This window comes from Salmo salar, chromosome 12, assembly GCF_965601325.2.
Source record: "Salmo salar chromosome 12, fSalSal1, whole genome shotgun sequence".
Lineage (NCBI taxonomy): Eukaryota > Metazoa > Chordata > Actinopteri > Salmoniformes > Salmonidae > Salmo > Salmo salar.
Genome location: NC_138302.1, coordinates 8830660 through 8848542, shown reverse-complemented (window position 1 = coordinate 8848542; position 17883 = coordinate 8830660). Strand labels below are relative to the sequence as shown.

General features: G+C 43.5%; 1 long non-coding RNA gene across 1 annotated transcript; it reads right to left on the bottom strand.

The window, feature by feature from the left end:
- Positions 1–1577: 1577 nt before the first annotated feature.
- LOC106564052 (uncharacterized) lies at positions 1578–17677 on the bottom strand. Its single transcript, XR_014379580.1, has 2 exons — positions 17042–17677; positions 1578–5085 (listed from the first exon to the last, which is right to left on the bottom strand). It is a non-coding gene; the product is annotated as an uncharacterized LOC106564052 (long non-coding RNA).
- Between the last annotated feature and the right edge of the window lie 206 nt (positions 17678–17883).

The following is a 17883-nucleotide window of genomic DNA, read 5'->3' as shown; positions in this document are numbered from 1 at the left end:
ACAAGGAGTACCGGTACCGGGTCAACGTGCTGAGGTACCAGGTAGTAACGAGGCTATATACAAGGAGTACCGGGTCAACGTGCTGAGGTACCAAGTAGTAACGAGGCTATATACAAGGAGTACCGGTACCGGGTCAACGTGCTGAGGTACCAGGTAGTAACGAGGCTATATACAAGGAGTACCGGTACCGGGTCAACGTGCTGAGGTACCAGGTAGTAACGAGGCTATATACAAGGAGTACCGGTACCGGGTCAACGTGCTGAGGTACCAGGTAGTAACGAGGCTATATACAAGGAGTACCGGGTCAACGTGCTGAGGTACCAGGTAGTAACGAGGCTATATACAAGGAGTACCGGTACCGGGTCAACGTGCTGAGGTACCAGGTAGTAACGAGGCTATATACAAGGAGTACCAGTACCGGGTCAACGTGCTGAGGTACCAGGTAGTAACGAGGCTATATACAAGGAGTACCAGTACCGGGTCAACGTGCTGAGGTACCAGGTAGTAACGAGGCTATATACAAGGAGTACCGGTACCGGGTCAACGTGCTGAGGTACCAGGTAGTAACGAGGCTATATACAAGGAGTACCAGTACCGGGTCAACGTGCTGAGGTACCAGGTAGTAACGAGGCTATATACAAGGAGTACCGGGTCAACGTGCTGAGGTACCAGGTAGTAACGAGGCTATATACAAGGAGTACCAGTACCGGGTCAACGTGCTGAGGTACCAGGTAGTAACGAGGCTATATACAAGGAGTACCGGGTCAACGTGCTGAGGTACCAGGTAGTAACGAGGCTATATACAAGGAGTACCAGTACCGGGTCAACGTGCTGAGGTACCAGGTAGTAACGAGGCTATATACAAGGAGTACCGGGTCAACGTGCTGAGGTACCAGGTAGTAACGAGGCTATATACAAGGAGTACCAGTACCGGGTCAACGTGCTGAGGTACCAGGTAGTAACGAGGCTATATACAAGGAGTACCGGGTCAACGTGCTGAGGTACCAGGTAGTAACGAGGCTATATACAAGGAGTACCAGTACCGGGTCAACGTGCTGAGGTACCAGGTAGTAACGAGGCTATATACAAGGAGTACCGGGTCAACGTGCTGAGGTACCAGGTAGTAACGAGGCTATATACAAGGAGTACCAGTACCGGGTCAACGTGCTGAGGTACCAGGTAGTAACGAGGCTATATACAAGGAGTACCGGGTCAACGTGCTGAGGTACCAGGTAGTAACGAGGCTATATACAAGGAGTACCAGTACCGGGTCAACGTGCTGAGGTACCAGGTAGTAACGAGGCTATATACAAGGAGTACCGGGTCAATGTGCTGAGGTACCAGGTAGTAACGAGGCTATATACAAGGAGTACCAGTACCGGGTCAATGTGCTGAGGTACCAGGTAGTAACGAGGCTATATACAAGGAGTACCAGTACCGGGTCAATGTGCTGAGGTACCAGGTAGTAACGAGGCTATATACAAGGAGTACTGGTACCGGGTCAATGTGCTGAGGTACCAGGTAGTTGAGGTGATTGAAGTAATATGTACAGTAATAGTCAAAAGTTTGGACACACATCATTCAAGGGTTTTTCTTTATTTTGTACTATTTTCTACATTGTAGAATAATTGTGAAGACATCAAAACTATGAAATAACACATATGGAATCATCTAGTAACCAAAAGTGTTAAACAAATCAAAATATATTTGAGATTTTTCCAAGTAGCCACCCTTTGTCTTGATGACAGCTTTGCAAACTCTTTGCATTCTCTCAACCAGCTTCACCTGGAATGCTTTTTCACCTGGAATACTTTTTCAAATTCCAGGTGAATATTTTATGTATTCACTGTATTTTTTTTAGATAAAAATGTTGCATTAATCAACAAGGTGTAATAATACTAATGTAAACATTCATGTGGTGGTGAATGTTTTTCATGTCAACATCTTATCAATGTCATCAGAACAACATCATCACATTTTTATACTCCTTTAACTTGAAGACTAGTACAGGAATTAACTCAATGACAATTCAAGAGGTTTCAAAGTTAGAATCCAAGGTCCCATGGGGCTCAGTTGGTAGATCGTGGTGCTTGCAACGCCCGGGTTATGGGTTTCCCACGGGGGACCAGTACAAAAATGTATGCACTCAGTACTGTAAGTGGATCTGGATACCGCCCCACTAGATCCACAGACGATGCAATCGCCATCACACTGCCTTATCCCATCTGCACAAGAGGAATACCTATGTCAGAATGCTGTTCATTGACTATAGCTCAGCATTCAACACCATAGTACCCTCCAAGCTCATCACTAAACTCGAGGCCCTGGGTCTGAACCTCGCCCTGTGCAACTGGTCCTGGACTTCCTGACAGGCCGCCCCCCAGGTGGTGAAGGTAGGAAACAACACCTCCACCGCTGACCCTCAACACAGGGGCCCCACAAGGGTGTGTGCTCAGCCACCTCCTGTACTCCCTGTTCACCCATGACTGCGTGGCCATGCACGCCTCTAACTCAAATCATCAAGTTTGCAGACGACACAACAGTAGTAGGCCTGATTACCAACAATGACAAGACAGCCTTCAGGGAGGAAGTGAGGGCCCTGGCAGAGTAGTGCCAGGAAAATAACCTCTTCCTCAACGTCAACAAAACACAGTGTGGTGAAGGCATAGCAGCGCCTCTTCAACCTCAGGAGGCTGAAGAAATTCGGCTTGACCCTAAGACTCTCAAACTTTTACAGATGTACAATTGAGAGCATCCTGTCGGGCTGTAGCACCGCCTGGTACAGCAACTGCACCGCCCTTCAATCGCAGAGCTCTCTAGAGGGTGTTATGGTTTACCCAACGCATCACAGGGGGCACACTGCCTGCCCTCCAGGACACCTACAGCACTTGATGTCACAGGAAGGCCAAAAAGATCATCAAGGCCATCAACCACCCGGACCACGGCCTGTTCACCCCGCTATCATCCAGAATGTCGATGTCAGTACAGATGCATTAAAGCTGGGACCGAGAGACTGAAAACCAGCTTCTAGCTCAAGGCCATCAGACTGTTAAATAGCCATCACTAGTCAGCTACTCAACCCTCACCTTAGAGGCTGCTGCCCTATGTACATAGAGATGGAATCACTGGCCACTTTAATGTTTACATACTGCTTTACTCATCTCATATGTATATACTGTATTCTACTGTATTTAGTCAATGCCACTGACATTGCTCGTCCTAATATTTATATATTCCATTCTTTTAGATATGTGTATTGATGTGAATTGTTAGATACTACTGCACTGTTGGAGCTAGGAACACACGCATTTTGCTACACCTGCAATAACATCTGCTGAATATGTGTATGTGACCAATAAAATGTGATTTGATAAGAAGCGTCTGCTGAATGACAAACATGTGAAATGGAAAAATGTAATTAATGCACGTTACATTTTATTTTATTGAATTTGAAAAATCATACAATCTACCTGCAGTGAAGCTGCTCAATATTTACATTGCATTCAGTCATCTAGCAGCCATTCCCATCCAAAGCGACCCACAATAGTAACTAGGGTCAAGCGCCACGCCAAGGGGAAAATCGACAGATCTCACACACAGTCGAATCGGGGACCCAAACCAGCGACCACTCGGGCCACCGGCCCACGCTCCCAAACGCCAGGCCACCAACCATCCAAGACCCAGACACAGTCCTCCCCCGAAAAACCTCTGTCAACATCCTGGTACTCAAATAAAACTGGTATACTTAGCTATTTATGCTATTTTTGTTTCTCCACCAATTTTGATCCTGATCTAATCATTTACACTTTGCAATATCCAAATCATGCATCCAATCAAATTTCTTTAGTAATATCCAAATCCAAGAGGTTTCAAGGATAGAATCTAGAAATGCACATTCTATTAATCTATATAATAATTTATTTTTAAATACCAATATTCAAATCTATACTTCATAATCAAAATACAGATTTAAAAATATATATTTTGATTTGAGATATGATCATGTCTTAAAGAAAAACAAAAGTAACCCTGTTTTTGAGTAAGCTTTCATATACATTGATTTGATGTGGCATAAACCAAATCACAATTTCTTAAGTCAAAAATATAAGTCAGAACACAGCGCCTGTATTCTCTCATGTGATTTCAGGTCCTCTGACAGGGAAAATGTATTTCCACAATGAGAAGATTGGAAAGGCTTCTCTCCATAGTGTCTTCTTTCATGCACTTTCAGGTTCCCTGCATTTCTAAAACTCTTTCCACACTGAGAGCAGTGGAAAGGCATCTCTCCTGTGTGTGTCATCTCATGCATTTAAGTTCCCTAACTAGGTAAAACTTTTCCACAGAGTGTGTCCACTCATGTGATTTCAGGTAGCCTAGCTGGGTAAATCTATTTCCAGTCTGAGCAGTGGTAGGGCTTCTCCCCTGTGTGTGTTCTCTCATGCGTTTTCAGATTCCCTAACCAAGTAAAACTCTCCGCACTGGGAGCAGTAGAAAGGCTTCTCTCCTTCTCATATGTGTGTGTCATTTCATGTGTTTTCAAGGCCCCTAACTGGGTAAAACTTTTTCCACACTGGGAGCAGCGGAAAGTCTTCCCTCCTGTGTGTGTCATCTCATGCATTTTCAGGTTCCATGAATGGGTAAAACTTTTGCCACACAAGGAGCATTGGAATGGTTGTTCTCCTGGGTGTATTCTCTCATGATCTTTCAGATGCGCTAACTGAATAAATCTCTTTCCACATTGGGCGCATTGGAAAGTCCTCTCTACTAAGTGTGTTCTCTCATGTTTTTTCAGGTCCCCAGATGAGAAAAATGTATTTCCACACTGGGAGCATTGATATGGCTTCTTTCCAGTGTGTGTTCGTTCATGCAGTTTTAGATTGCCTGAGTGTCCAAAAGCCTTTCCACACTGGGAGCATAGATATGGCTTTTCTCCAGTGTGTGTTCTTTCATGCACTTTTAGATGCCCTGAGAGTCTAAAACCCTTTCCACACTGGGAGCAGTGGTGTGGTCTTGCTGGTTTGGTCTTCTGTGGGTCAGGTTCCCCTGAATGACTTTTCCCGCTGTGAGAGTCTGGTCTTTCACCTGCTGAAGACAAACAGAATATTTGGTTAAACAGAGAGACCTGAAAGAAACCTCTACATCAGTGGTTCCCAAACGTTTTATAGTCCCGTATCCCTTCAAACATTCAACCTCCAGCTGCGTACCCCCTCTAGCACCAGGGTCAGTGCACTCTCAAATGTTTTTCAAACTCTCAAATCATTGTAAGCCTGCCACACACACTATGCAATACATTTATTTAACATAAGAATGAGTTTGTCGCTTCCTACGAGCCGGGTTGCGACAAAGAGCTGTTATAGTACCAGGGCACAAATAATAATAATCAATAATTTTGCTCTTTATTTAACCATCTCACATATAAAACTTTATTTGTTAATCGAAAATTGTGAGTAAGTCACCACAGATTAATGAGAAGGGTGTGCTTGAAAGGATGCGCATAACTCTGCAATGGTTGGTTGTATTGGAGAGAGTCACAGTCTTAAAATCATTTTCCACACAAAGTCTGTGCCAGTATTTAGTTGTCATGCTAGTGAGGGCTGAGAATCCACTCTCACATAGGTACGTGTTTCCAAAGGGCATCAGTGTCTTAACAGCTCGATTTGCCAAGGCAGGATACTCTGAGCACAGCCCAATCCAGAAATATGGCAGTGGCTTCTGATTCAATTCAATTTTCACAGAACCGCTTGTTGCAATTTCAATGAGGCTCTCTCGTTCAGTGGACTGGAGGCAGGGCATGAAAGGGATAACGAATCCAGTTGTTTGTGTTATCCGTTTCAGGAAAGTACCTGCGTAATTGCGCACCCAACTCACCTCAGGTGCTTCGCTATAGCACATTCGACATTGTCTGTAAGCTTGAGTTAATTTGCACATAAAAAAAGAATTCATACAATAATGGAAAGACCAGTATGTTGTCCTTGATAACGCAGACAGAGAAGAGCTCCAACTTCTTAATCATTGCCTCAATTTTGTCCCGCACAATTGAATATAGTTGCGGAGAGTCCCTGTAATCCTAGATTCAGATCATTCCAGTGAGAAAAAACATCACTCAGATAGGCCAGTCGTGTGAGAAACTCGTCATCGTGCAAGCAGTCAGACAAGTGAAAATGATGGTCAGTAAAGAACTTTAAGCTCGTCCCCCAATGTAAAGAAAAAAAAAAAAGTCAATATTTTGCCCATTGATAACCAGCACACTGGTGTCGTGTCTTCAGCTATGCCGGATTAAGTGATATGACATGCTATTCTAAAAAATCCTTTCTCTGTAAGTAATATTACCTGATTGAGCTAATCATGTAAATGTAATTAACTAGAAAGTCGGGGCACCATGGAAGAACGTTTATAGAGCTGTTATCTTCCGAATAAACTCTTAAAGACCTAGTAATCTTTTACATCAATAGCAGTCCACATTAATCGTCACCTTATTTTCAGTCTCATATGGTTATCTTCACGAACCCTGGCTAACAAGTTGAATCAGCAATACAAAATTGGGTTTAATTATTTATTTACCAAATACCTAAACTAATCACACAGAATTACATATACACAGAATACAAATTATGTCATACAGAAAACGTCCCTGGTGGACGGAACCTGTATGAGGCTTTGTTACACAAAGAGAGGGGGTTGGGCTTGAATGAAAGAGCGGGAAGACTGAGGAACAAAGGGAGAAGCTGTGCTATCGTAAATACAGAATCTTATGCATTCTAAATGACCGCCCATTTGGAAAAGGAAAATGCAATAAATATTTACTCTGAGCTGCGCTTCGGTAGGTTGGTCGTAGATGCTGGTCCATGTTGGCCAACAGAGATCTTCCTGTCCTCGGAAGAATGTCACTGGTGGTAAATTGGATACGTTGTAGTATCTTTGTTGTGTGTTAGACTGGATACGTCGTCCGTCCTTTCCTAGCCCACGTTTACAGTGGCCGCTGCTAACTCAACGGCTAGGAAGTATTACTTCTGTAGTGAATAAGAGTTCAAGGTTCATACCATTCGCAACCAAAGCTCACGCTGAGGTTGGCTTAGTTCTGTACTTAAAATGTTAGTCCTTTTAAAGCAGAGGCTGCAGACCTCACGGACCCGGAACAGGCTGGTTACCTTTTCGTCAAAGGCTTATATAGTGGAGAGGGAGAAGGGTGTGTTTCATCGTTTATAACCCATGTCTCTTCACAGGGATGGGTCAATGATTAAGCAGGGCACTTTCCTTATGAAAACCCAATTCTCTCATTTGGAAGCTAAAATTACATTTAATCTTCTAACAAACAGTTTCAATATCAAACATTTAAATTGCATAACAATTCCATGTTACTCTGATAACTAGAGGGTGTATACTTTCCCAGGTACAGTTTATGTCGTCCTGTCATCAGTCATAATGTCTCAGATGACAACCGAGCTGACATCCATACTCATTAAGTTCCAACGCATATTTCCAACTGGTTCTATTACCGAAATATGGTTCCTTTCCCCCCACTTGTTTGATGTTCCCAGACTCTCTATATTTAACAAACGCTATTCAAAAGTCCTTTAGTAGGGTCAGAGAGAGAGGGGAAGGGAGAAAGGTATTTATGGGGGGTCATAAACCTTACCCACAGGCCAACGTCATGACACTGGGTATGTTGTAAAAGCGTTACATGGTCGCTGCCCATATCATTGCATAACGCATAGCCTTGTTTTTCAAACTGGCATGTTTTGTTTCTAAATGTCTGTGCAAGAGAGAAGGTTTCATCGAGTTGTGAGATGGTACTTTTGCACATAACACTGTGACTGAGGAAAGGCACTAATCCCAATATAAGTGAACCCCAAATCAATGTAGTTATTATATTTGCGCCTCTTCAATGGTCCAACATCCCTTTCTGTTGTTCCGTGCTTTCCCGGGTAAGGGGGCAGTAGCTCTTCGGCTGCATCAGATTCACAACTGTCAGTGTCCATGCTAGCTGGGCTAACAACACATGTAGAATTACTGATGATAGCATTGGATGTGCTCGTGGAAGCAGAACAACTTGTGTCGTCGACAGGTGCAGGTGTTGTACTGCTGGTAGTAGCAGTACTACCAGTAGAGCTGGTATGTGTCTCTGCACGAGGGCCTTACTTTTTTTAACCATTTCTCAATTTTTTTAAAAACGGAATGAGCAGCAGCTACGTTTGGCTACCTACGGACTGTTAGTTGAATTCCCGCAAGAGAGTAATGGTTAATATGATTGGATGTTAATTATTTGACTGGGCTACCTGTATTTGACATTGTGTTGTTATTTCGCTGAACACTAGATGGTTTAATTTTATTTTTGGTAATGAAACGAGACTACTAAGGTGATAAAAAAAACTCACCGAAATCTATAGCCCCGTTGGAAAAATGTGAAGACCATACATACATACATACATACATACATACATACCATACATACATACATACATACATACATACATACAATGTGAATCACATTTTTATTTGGCATACCCCTGGGGGGAATAACTGCTCTACATGACAAAACTGTATTTCTACAAGGTTTAATCTAGACTAGATCCCTCAATAAAATGATTCATCTTCAAGACCCTGGTGCTTGGTTATGGAGCATTAAGGGGAACTGCTCCTCCCCTTCCTCCAGGCTATGATGGATGCAAGAAATTAGCTGAACAACTTGTATATTTAAGAGTTTTACTGAACAACTTGTATATTTAAGAGTTGTATTAAACCTAGATGTGCACAGGGAGACCGCAGAGACTAAATGACTCTTCTACATGGTTGTAACACTGTGCCACCCTCCTGGAGGGAGGGCAGACCTAAATACTCTGGCCTTAACTGTTCCTTGTTTCATCCTTCCCTGGGTCAAAACATTAACCTCTTACATCTAGATGTTCCGCTAGCGGAACACCGCTCCAATATCCAATTATAGGGCGTGGCACGAATTACAAACTCCTCAAAAATCCCAAAACTTCAATTTTTCAAACATATGACTATTTTACACCATTTTAAAGACAAGACTCTCCTTTATCTAACCACATTGTCCGATTTCAAAAAGGCTTTACAACGAAAGTAAAACATTAGATTATGTCAGGAGAGTACCCAGCCAGAAATAATCAGACACCCATTTTTCAAGCTAGCATATAATGTCACAAAAACCAAAACCACAGCTTAATGCAGCACTAACCTTTGATGATCTTCATCAGATGACACTCCTAGGACATTATGTTATACAATACATGCATGTTTTGTTCAATCAAGTTCATATTTATATCAAAAAACAGCTTTTTACATTAGCATGTGACGTTCAGAACTAGCATACCCACCGAACACTTCCGGTGAATTTACTAAATTACTCACGATAAACGTTCACAAAAAACATAAATTATTTTAAGAATTATAGATACAGAACTCCTTTATGCAATCGCGGTGTCAGATTTTAAAATAGCTTTTCGGTGAAAGCACATTTTGCAATATTCTGAGTAGATAGCCGGCCATCATGGCTAGCTATTTTGACACCCACCAAGTTTGGCACTCACCAAACTCAGATTTACTAGAAGAAAAATTGGATTACCTTTGCTGTTCTTCATCAGAATGCACTCCCAGGACTTCTACTTCAACAAATGTTGGTTTGGTTCCAAATAATCCATAGTTATATCCAAATAGCTGCGTTTGTTCTTGCGTTCAAGACACTATCTGAAGGGTGACGCGCCGGCGCGCATCGTGACAAAAAAATTCAAAATATTCCATTACCGTACTTCGAAGCATGTCAAACGCTGTTTAAAATCAATTTTTATGCGATTTTTCTCGTAAAATAGCGATAATATTCCGACCGGGCGACGTTGTTTTCGTTCAAAGACAAATGTAAAATGGACTCTTCACGTGCACACGCGCACCCGTTTCATTGATCTCAGATCGACCACTATCCAAATGCGCTACTGTTTTTCAGCCAGGGACTGCAGAGTCATCATTCCACTTTCTGGCGCCTTCTGAGAGCCTATGGGAGTCTTAGAAAATATCACATTACAGCAGAGATCCTCTGTTTTCGATAAAGAGGCTATAGAAGGCCAAGAAATGGTCAGAGAGGGCGCTTCCTGTTTAGAATCTTCTCAGGTTTTGGTCTGCCATATGAGTTCTGTTATACTCACAGACACCATTCAAACAGTTTTAGAAACTTTAGGGTGTTTTCTATCCAAATCAAACAATTATATGCATATTCTAGTTTCTGGGCAGGAGTAATAACCAGATTAAATCGGGTACATTTTTTATCCGGCCGTGAAAATACTGAACAGGTTAAATCAAGGCTGACTTGGGGGTTGAATAGACTTTACATTTGAATCACTTCAGGACACCCATGGGTTGATGTACCAATCACTAAGACCTGCTTTATGGTGACCTCTGACCTTATAGAGGATACCTGGAGGCCAAATTCCAATAGGGGATTATACACTGCTCAAAAAAATAAAGGGAACACTTAAACAACACAATGTAACTCCAAGTCAATCACACTTCTGTGAAATCAAACTGTCCACTTAGGAAGCAACACTGATTGACAATAAATTTCAGATGCTGTTGTGCAAATGGAATAGACAACAGGTGGAAATTATAGGCAATAAGCAAGACACCCCCAATAAAGGAGTGGTTCAGCAGGTGGTGACCACAGACCACTTCTCAGTTCCTATGCTTCCTGGCTGATGTTTTGGTCACTTTTGAATGCTGGCGGTGCTTTCACTCTAGTGGTAGCATGAGACGGAGTCTACAACCCACACAAGTGGCTCAGGTAGTGCAGCTCATCCAGGATGGCACATCAATGCGAGCTGTGGCAAGAAGGTTTGCTGTGTCTGTCAGCGTAGTGTCCAGAGCATGGAGGCGCTACCAGGAGACAGGCCAGTACATCAGGAGACGTGGAGGAGGCCATAGGAGGGCAACAACCCAGCAGCAGGACCGCTACCTCCGCCTTTGTGCAAGGAGGAGCAGGAGCACCGCAGGACCTCCAGCAGGCCACAAATGTGCATGCGTCTGCTCAAACGGTCAGAAACAGACTCCATGAGGGTGGTATGAGGGCCCGACGTCCACAGGTGGGGGTTGTTCTTACAACCCAACACCGTGCAGGACGTTTGGCATTTGCCAGAGAACACCAAGATTGGCAAATTCCCCACTGGCGCCCTGTGCTCTTCACAGATGAAAGCAGGTTCACACTGAGCACGTGACAGACGTGACAGAGTCTGGAGACGCCGTGGAGAACGTTCTGCTGCCTGCAACATCCTCCAGCATGACCGGTTTGGCAGTGGGTCAGTCATGGTGTGGGGTGGCATTTCTTTGGGGGGCCGCACAGCCCTCCATGTGCTCGCCAGAGGTAGCCTGACTGCCATTAGGTACCGAGATGAGATCCTCAGACCCCTTGTGAGACCATATGCTGGTGCGGTTGGCCCTGGGTTCCTCCTAATGCAAGACAATGCTAGACCTCATGTGGCTGGAGTGTGTCAGCAGTTCCTGCAAGAGGAAGGCATTGATGCTATGGACTGGCCCGCCCGTTCCCCAGACCTGAATCCAATTGAGCACATCTGGGACATCATGTCTCGCTCCATCCACCAACGCCACGTTGCACCACAGACTGTCCAGGAGTTGGCGGATGCTTTAGTCCAGGTCTGGGAGGAGATCCCTCAGGAGACCATCCGCCACGTCATCAGGAGCATGCCCAGGCGTTGTAGGGAGGTCATACAGGCAAGTGGAGGCCACACACACTACTGAGCCTCATTTTGACTTGTTTTAAGGACATTACATCAAAGTTGGATCAGCCTGTAGTGTGGTTTTCCACTTTAATTTTGAGTGTGACTCCAAATCCAGACCTCCATGGGTTGATAAATTGGATTTCCATTGATTATTTTTGTGTGATTTTGTTGTCAGCACATTCAACTATGTAAAGAAAAAAGTATTTAATAAGATTATTTCTTTTATTCAGATCTAGGATGGGTTGTTTAAGTGTTCCCTTTATTTTTTTGAGCAGTGTAATAAGAATAGTGTTCTTAACCCAACCAGAAAACTCTGTTCCGCCACCTCTGGTGTTTTGTCCCTCCCACCCCTACTGGAGGGCAGCTCCCGCTCAGCCCTGTCAAAGCTCTTTTCTGTCCTGGCACCCTATTGGTGGAACAATCTTCCCCCTAATGTCAGGACAGCAGAGTCCCTACCCATCTTCTGAAAACCAACCTTTTTAAAGAGTATTTTAAACATCTCCCCCCCACACACACACACTTGCAGTCTTAATATGAGCACTGACTTCGCTGATAACTACTTCATTGTGGTAGGTTGTTGTCTCACCTAGCTATGTAAGTCTCTCTGGATAAGAGCGTCTGCTAAATGACGCAGTACTGTAAGCGTCTCTGGATAAGAGCATCTGCTAAATGACTCAGTAACGTACATCTCTCTGGATAAGAGTGTCTGCTAAATGGCTGAAATGTAAATGTAGAACAGCAGAGTGCGTCATCACAGAGTGACTGTAGTGTTAAAATGATAATACCAAATGCTAACCTCTCCTGTTATTGTAATGGTGAGAGGTTAGTATGTCTTGGGGCTATGATATATAATGCTAACCTCTCCTGTTATTGTAATGGTGAGTTTAGCATGTCTTGGGGGTATGATATATATATATATATAATACTAACCTCTCCTGTTATTGTAATGGTGAGAGGTTAGCATGTCTTGGGGCTATGACATATAATGCTAACCTCTCCTGTTCTTGTAATGGTGAGATGTTAGCATGTCTTGGGGGTATGATATTTAAGTGATAATACCAGAGTAGCCGGTGTTTGGAGGATATATTTTAGGTGTTCTGCCTCGGGCCACCCAACTGTGCCAATATATCCTCCAGACACTGGCTTCCAAGACGTTATCACTTCCTAACGACGGGTTAGCAACATATTCAAATAATGACTGACATATATTCCTTAAAAATGTTATTTTAAAGAATGTATTATTTCATACCATTTCATCCTTCCATGAGCTATTATAGTCCCGACACAAATCTAGGGTTGCTACCCATGGCAGTTCGGTTACTAGAGATGCGCCCCAATCGTGAAATCTTTTTGTTCTCCATCTATGGACACAACCCAGTCGTTCATTTGAAAAGGTCCTGTTGCCATGCTGGCTGGCAACCCTCTTATCCCCTTGTTTGCTAGCTAGCCATCTACAGCTAACACTGTCACATCAAACAATGTATCCAGAATAACAGAAAAGTAGCCGTATTTGCCTTTAAGCTGTTTGAACAAAAATATAAAAAATGCAACATAATCCATCCACCTGACAGGTGTGGCATATCAAGAAGCTGATTAAACAGCATGACCATTACACAGGTGAGCCTTGTGCTGGGGACAATAAAAGGTCACTAAAATGTGCAGATGTATCACAACAATGCCACAGATGTTTCAAGTTGAGGGAGCATGCAATTGGCATGATGACTGCAGAACAGCCCATAACAGCTTTTAGAGAATTAAATGTTCATTTCTCTACAATAAGCCACCTCCAGCGTCATTTTAGAAAATGTGGCATTGTGTCCAACCGGCCCCACAGCCGCAGACCATGTGTAACCAAGCCAGCCCAGGATCTCCACATCCAGCTTCATCACCAGCGTGATTGTCTGAGGCCAGCCACCCGGACAGCTGTTGAAACTGTGGTTTTGTACAACCGAACAATTACGGAAACAGTCGCAGAGAAGCTCATCTGTGTGTGCATCGTCCTCACCATGGTCTTGACCTGACTGTAGTTCGGTGTTGTAACAGACTTCAGTGGGCAAATGCTCACCTTTGAAGGCCACTGGCACTCTGGGGAAGTGTGCTCAATGTTTGAATCCTGGTTTCAACTGTACCAGGCAGATGGCAGAAAGTGTGTATGGCATCGTGTGAGCGAGCGGTTTGCTGATGTCAACGTTGTGGACAGAGTGCCCCATGGTGGCAGTGGGGTTATGATATGGGCAAGCATCAGATACACACAACGAACAATTGCATTTCATCAACGGCAATTTGAATGTACATCGTCATGCCATTCATCCGCCGCCATCACCTTATGTTTGAATATAATGCACATAACAATGTCGCAAGGATCTGGACACAGTTCTTGGAAGCTGAAAATGTCTGTTCTTCCATGGCCTGCATACTCCCATACATGTCACCCATTGAGCATGTTTGGGATGCTCTGGCTCGACGTGTACAACAGAGTGTTCCAGTTCCCGCCAATATCCAGAAACTTTGAAAAGGACTGGGGCAACATTTCACAGGCCACAATCAACAGCCTGATCATATGCGAAGGAGATGTGTCGTGCTGCATGAGGCAAATGGTGGTCACAACAGATACTGACTGGTTTTCTGATCCACGCCCCTACTTTAAAAAACAATACAAAATAAATGAAGGTGCACTACATGACCAAATGTATGTCGACACCAGCTTGTCGAATGTCTAATTCCAAACTCATGGCCATTAATATGGAGTTTTTTTCCCCTTTGCTGCTATGTCATGTCAGGATATCTATTGAAATTATGCATTTGGGGAGAAATACAGATCCATAAATGATCAAGTAATAAATACCAAAATCATGGGCATTAATATGGAGTTGGTCCCCCTTTGCTGCTATTACAGCCTCCACTCTTCTGGGAAGGCTTTCTACTAGATGTTGGCACATTGCTGCGGGGACTTGCTTCTATTCTGCCACAAAAGCATTAGCGAGGTCGGGCACTGATGTTGGGCAATTAGACATGAAACCGATAGCTGGGAGGGCATACAGGCTGGGCTGAGACATGAAACCGATAGCTGGGAGGGCATACAGGCTGGGCTGAGACATGAAACCGATAGCTGGGAGGGCATACAGGCTGGGCTGAGACATGAAACCGATAGCTGGGAGGGCATACAGGCTGGGCTGAGACATGAAACCGATAGCTGGGAGGGCATACAGGCTGGGCTGAGACATGAAACCGATAGCTGGGAGGGCATACAGGCTGGGCTGAGACATGAAACCGATAGCTGGGAGGGCATACAGGCTGGGCTGAGACATGAAACCGATAGCTGGGAGGGCATACAGGCTGGGCTGAGACATGAAACCGATAGCTGGGAGGGCATACAGGCTGGGCTGAGACATGAAACCGATAGCTGGGAGGGCATACAGGCTGGGCTGAGACATGAAACCGATAGCTGGGAGGGCATACAGGCTGGGCTGAGACATGAAACCGATAGCTGGGAGGGCATACAGGCTATGCTGAGACATGAAACCGATAGCTGGGAGGGCATACAGGCTGGGCTGAGACATGAAACCGATAGCTGGGAGGGCATACAGGCTGGGCTGAGACATGAAACCGATAGCTGGGAGGGCATACAGGCTGGGCTGAGACATGAAACCGATAGCTGGGAGGGCATACAGGCTATGCTGAGACATGAAACCGATAGCTGGGAGGGCATACAGGCTATGCTGAGACATGAAACCGATAGCTGGGAGGGCATACAGGCTGGGCTGAGACATGAAACCAATAGCTGGGAGGGCATACAGGCTGGGCTGAGACATGAAACCGATAGCTGGGAGGGCATACAGGCTGGGCTGTGACATGAAACCAATAGCTGGGAGGGCATACAGGCTGTCGCAAATGTATTAACGCACAATTTGCCTAAATGAGTATAGGAAACACTTAAAAAAAAAAAAAAAAAGATCTGTCATTCTGCCCCTGAACAAGGCAGTTAACCCACTGTTCCTACATTCTTATTAGACACCGTGTTTTTCCAAAAATGCTTTTTATTTTAGGTGTGATGTCATTACGTGTTTAAAAAAATATAAATCGACAGGAGATAGTTCAATGGAAAACGCACCCTATAGCAGGCAACTAAATGTCTAGTGAGATTCGTCCACTGCGCCACCAGGATGGAGCTAGCATGCAACGTTCTATATTTTTATTATTTTAAAAGTCATTCAAAGCTGTTAATTTTCAGTCTACTCACACAGACCCCATTTCAAAGGAAACAAGCACTCATTAAGATCAGGTGTGGCCAACACACTTAACAAGATACAGGGTAGAGAATGTTTTGTTGACACTGAGAACGGAATGTATGTTTTTAAATAACATTTTAAGTATGTTCTTTGAACATTTGTTTTTTGTTGAAATGGACATTTTTCTTAATGTTCTGAGAAATTAACTTTATAATTCAGGGCATTCTGGAAGTATTTAGACCTTGACTTTTTCCATATTTTGTTATGTTACAGGCTTATTTTTTATATATATATATATATATATATATATATGTGTTTTTCCATCAATCAGGGGCGGCAGGTGTTTAGAGCGTTGTGCCAGTAACCGAAAGGTTGCTAGATGATAAGGTAAAAATCTGTACTTCTGCCCCTGAACAGTTAACCCACTCTTCCTAGGCCATCATTGTAAATAATAATTTGTTTTTAATAAAGGTTAAATATCCATAATGAAAGTGAAAATGGTTTTAGATTTTTATGCAAATTAAAATTTTTAAAAAATCATACAGAAATACCTTATTTACATAAGTATTCAGACCCTTTGCTTTGAGACTCAATTGAGCTCAGGTGCATCCTGTTTCCATTGATCATCCTTGATGTTTGTACAACTTGATTGGAGTCCTCGATTAGGCTGATATCTTGTTTAATGAGTTTTTGTAAACAAACACTATATAGTTGGAAAACCTGGTTAAAACTATAATTTATCTTATGGATGGTGAGTCATTGTATTCATAGCTTTTTTTTTATATAGAATTTGAGAGTGGTTACATACCGGTGAGTCCAGCCCCCATCCCTTAGCTGTTTACCAAAACAAGCTTTGGGCCAGTAACTGAAACGTCGCTGGTTCGAATCCCTGAGCCAACTAGGTGAAACATCTGTCGATGTGCCCTTGCGCAAGTCACGTAACCATAATTGCTCCTGTAAGTCGTTCTGGATAAGAGCGTCTGCTAAATGACACTTCTTTTTTAAGCGTCATGGCGGCCATTTTGTTGTTGTTTGACAAGGTTTTGCTACTGTTTTTAAAATAGTACTCACTGGTGTTAATCAGATCTCCAGTCTCGTTGCCTTTCACTGTGACATCCTCCTCTTCCTCTTCTTCTTTCACGACAACATTAAGCCACAGACCCTGTTTCTCGGTCCAGCAGACATCCTCTTCTTTAACAGGCGGGGAGTACCTTGGTGAGCTCATGGTCAGGGATTTTAGCTAGCTTGTTAGCATAAGCGACTAGCCTTGTGCTAACTTAACCAGTCAGCTAGCTGACTAACAACGTAAATACGGGGGGGGGGGGGGGGTGAAATGGTTAACTAGTAGATACGACAGACGTATGTTTAAAACACAATGACTAATATACACCGAAAACGTCTAAAGCGCTCCAATGTTTCGGCTATGTTGGCTAGCCAAGATACCTGAGATGGCTGATTAGCTGTTGTTGAAGAAGCGTCTCGTCCACTACATTTAATGCCACGTCACACTCTGGCAGCATCGCCTGTAAAACGCATATCGCCATCTGGCTCACTGGAGTGGGACGGGTAATGCAGTTTAAGGAAATATTTATTTAATTTTTCATGTTGGTCTTTTGACCAGTGGCATGTAATATTTTAACATTAGATATTTTTCAGAGCTGATCTGTTAGGTCCCCCCAAAATATCTGAAATGGTCTGCCTTTGTAAACAGCCTACTGCTCCTGCATGGTGTAACAATACATCATGTAGATGTATATAATGAACAGACTAGGTCTATACTGCTCCTACATGGTGTAACAATACATCATGTAGATGTATATAATGAACAGACTAGGTCTATACTGCTCCTACATGGTGTAACAATACATACAGCTCTGGAAAAAATTAAGAGGCCAGTGCAAAATTATCAGTTT